This window comes from Lemur catta, chromosome 2 (genome assembly GCF_020740605.2).
Source record: "Lemur catta isolate mLemCat1 chromosome 2, mLemCat1.pri, whole genome shotgun sequence".
In the NCBI taxonomy this organism is placed as follows: Eukaryota; Metazoa; Chordata; class Mammalia; order Primates; family Lemuridae; genus Lemur; species Lemur catta.
Window position 1 is genome coordinate 76,477,459 of NC_059129.1, and position 4,084 is coordinate 76,481,542.

The 4,084-nt window shown below is 36.5% G+C and overlaps 1 pseudogene; it reads left to right on the forward strand.

Annotated features, from left to right (window-relative positions):
- The first annotated feature begins 395 nt into the window (after positions 1-395).
- On the forward strand, positions 396-2,698 carry LOC123632104 (annotated as a pseudogene).
- The last annotated feature ends 1,386 nt before the right edge of the window (positions 2,699-4,084 follow it).

Consider the following 4,084-nt stretch of genomic DNA (forward strand, 5'->3'; position numbering starts at 1 on the left):
ATATTTGGGTTCCTAGTTGTAGATATGGGATAGGGGAAGGTTTATATAACGAAAGATTTATCTGAAAATTTACTCAAATTATTTGGTTTCTGAAAATAGTGAGAGTTCAAATAGTAAGCATTATTTGTAATCATGGAAAATTCTTAGTCCTTCTGTTAGCAGTCTGTCAATGCTCATAGTGTGTTTGCTGTGGTATTGGTGGTATTGTTTATTTCAAAACACTAAGCTTAGAGATAATCCATATCCCTATGGAATAAAGACTGGAATTTAATAGTAGAGAAGTGTGCCGTAGCCTGCCCCTCACTGTGGGCTGGTCAGTCTCCCCTCCTGGGTCCGAGGGGCGGCAGGGTGCCCTGGGGAGGTGTGGGGGCAGGGCTGGGCCAGTGGTAGGAACGATGCTGAACTTTGTGGGCCCTCAGGTTCACAGGAAGAGCACGCAGCCCTACCTGGTTTTCTTCAGGTTCTGATGGGATCGGCCAGATGCCAGAAGTGAATGAAGAATTGTAGGAGAGCAGACTGAAAACACTTGATCAACTAAATAAACATTATCGATTCTGTGCCAAACACTTTAAGACTTCTATGACCTGCAGTGCTAGTCCTCATAGGACAGTTCTTCAAGAAATGCAATACTAACAATGTTTGATCTTAACAATCATTTGGACACTCCACATAGCAAACACAGAAAATGAATAAAAGAATTGAGTGAAGATGAAATCAAGACACCGAAACAGAAAAAAATTAACCAAACTTCTGAACAGGAAAAAAAATAAAGAAACTTAACAACAGCAATTCTTGGAACCCCCAGTGTAGAAGAAGGGGCTGAAGAGTAGGATGAGGACATTTTACCTCTCTAATCCTTGCAGAGAAAGAAAACAAAGAATAACCTAAAATCTCTACTTGAAATTTTGATTCTTATGGGAAAGCAAAATGTGTTTAATATCTCTGGCTAGACATGAAGCTGATAAAATCCCAGAAGGGCTTTTCACTCCTGGTAACTTCCAAGCACTGCTGAAGTGCCTGATAAATTCCGGTGAAGAGGTCCTGAGAAAGCACTTTGAGACAACAGGGTTAACACATTGTTCTATTCCAAAACACAGCAGAATCAAGATGCTAGAGACCTGTGAGAGCTGTATTGGGGAAGAGACTTTCAGGGAAGTGAGAGACTTGCACTTTTCTGTTATCACTGATGTAGTAAACATAGCGGGAGAAGAGGACCTACCCGTGTTGGTACGGTGTGTCAATGCATCTCATAACCTGAGAGAGGATTTGTGGGCTTCCTGTCCTATGAAGCAAATGTAGAATTTTGGCTGTAAGATTTCACACTGTGATAACTGAGAAGTGGGGGCTAAATATGGAGTGTTGTCCTGGCTAGGTTTTCATTGTGCCCAGTGGATTTTCTTCCAATATGAAAGTTGTTGCTTCTAGACTTTTAGAGAAATATCCCCAAGATATCTGCACACTCTGCTCTTCCTGTGCCTTAAATATGTGATTGGCAAAATTATTTATAATTATTATATTCCTGTGCCTATTATGGGAGTAACTGTTGTATTGGAAACAATTGAGGAAGTTTCTTCTTTTTTTTCCATGGATTACCACAACTGCTTTTAGAACTTGACAATGTAATTTCTGTTCTTTTTCTGAACACTGAAGAAAGTGGTAAAGAACTGAAGGAAACTTGCCATTCTCAGTGGACAGGAAGGCATGAGGCTTTTGAAATTTGAGTGAATCTCCTGCAAGTGCTGGTTTTATGTTTGGATGATACAAACAGTGACAAAAATATTAGATGGAATAACTGTATAGCTGGCTGAGCATTTGTACTCTATAGTGCAGTAACAGATTTTTATTTCATTGTTACCATTATTGTTCTTAAAAATGTCATATGTTTTACAAGAGCCTTGGGAAAAATCTCTAGGGGCAAACCTCTGATATCCTCTTTGCAGCCAGTAGCTTGACTGCAGTACTGCACTCACCCAGTGAAGTGATGGAAAATATTGAAGTTGATCACGAGTTTTGGTTTGATGAAGCCACAAATTTGTCAGACAAACTTAATGTTCAAATGAAACTCCCTGGGAAATTCCACAGAACTCAGCAAGATAACTTGAACTGTCAACTAACCTCTGAGTTATTACAGAAACCCTAAGTGCTCCAACAATAGAGCACATTATTCAGGAACTTAAAGATATATTCTCAGAACAGCACCTCAAAGATCTTAAATGCTTATCTCTGGTACCCTCAGTCATGGAACAGATAAAATTTAATACATCAGAGGAACACCATGCTGACACGTGCAGAAGTGACTTACTCAATTTTGATACTCTCTCAGCAATGCTTCATTGGAGAATCAGATGGAAACACAGAGGGAAAGATATAGAGCTTCCACCCACCGTTTATGAAGCCCTCCAGCTGCTTGCCATCAAGTTTTTCCCTAACGTGTATGCTTTGCTGAAAGTCCTGTGTATTCTTCCTGTGATGAAGGTTGAGAATGAGTGCTGTAAAAATGAACAAAAGCCTCTCAAAGCTTACTTTGACAGACTAAAGGTTGAGTAACTTGGCTTTGCTTAACAAAAATTTTGATGTAAAACACAATCTGGATTTAATGGTAGACACATATATCAAATTTCATACAGCTAAGTCAGAGCTTCCCACAGATAGTTCAGAAACCACTGAAAATATCGAAGAGCCTTATATTGATATTTGAAAGAAAAGCTGTAAAGTGTATTTAGACCACTTAATCACTGAATATATTTGCCTATATAGTACTCCCATTGAATACATTAGCTATTGGTAATCTTCCTATTTATATGTATCCTGTTTGAATTCTCAAGCTTTGAGGACCTATTTGTTCTTCCAGAAGATAGCATTGAAAGTGCCATGTTTTATTTCTGCATGATTTCTGCTAGTGGCATTATGGAATTACTTTAGTTAAGTTGTTTTATACATAACATTTATTATCACTGTGGATCCAATTGTTAGGTACTAAGATATCAATTGTTTTTTTAAAAACACTTCTGCTTTTGTTTTTTTATTTATTTCAAAATAATAAGGGGGTGCAATTCTTTTAGGTTACATGAATCATTTTTGTAATGCTTGAGTCCTGGCTATAGGTACGCCCATCACCCAAATAGTGTTCACAGTACCCATTAGATTGGTTTATTTGAAGAAGTAAATTTTGAAGAAGTATGGGAAGAAGAAATATATTTTATAAAATATTACAGTGAAGCTCACGATTGACCTTTGACTAGTAGGAGTTTTAGATATGTTGTTAAAAATCTTTAATGGGCAGTTAAGAATATTACCAGAGAGATGAATTGTGAACTTACAAGCCTGAGAGCTCACAAACAAGGATTTTAGTGTAGATTTTGTCTTTATCAAATGAACTTAAAGAAACTTAAAGGAACAAGCTATAATTGAAGTTTGAATAAAGAAGAGTCTGCCATTCAAACTTTCCACATTTGGTTGTTGCTGTTAACAGTTCTTTGTTGAGTCTACATCTTCATATGCTTTATAGCAGGTATAGGCTTTATAGCAGGTATATGCTGAACATTTCTGTTTCATGGTCAAGACAGACTCAGTGACCACAGATACTAACAACTGACTTGTCTGTTTTCTTCCGTCTTTTTCCATAACTATATCTACTGCCTTATCTTGATTTATAAGCAAAAACTGGAAGACCTACAAAACTATTTTGTGTTATAATGTAGGTAATATTGCTGCTATTTTTGGTGAAGAAAATAAATTTTATATAATTTAATCTAAATAATATGTAAATTTTGTTTAAAAAATAAAATTGTTCTATATAGTATTTCTTATTGTAGGTATGTATGTGTTTAGTAAGTGGCATTTTATTTATTCCATCAAATAGGTTCAATTCAACTAAACTCTTTTTTTGTGCTCATGAATTTTTTATTAAACAAGCCCATCAGGAACTTCTATTTGTAGTGTTTTGGCACGTTATATTCCCTGCCCACTTCCCCTGAAAACCAACTACAAATAAATCTATAAATGCATTGCTGATACAAGAAGAAAGTAAGAGAAATCCTCAAAAGGCAAATGTATAGTGAAGATCATGAATTCAGAGAGGTGG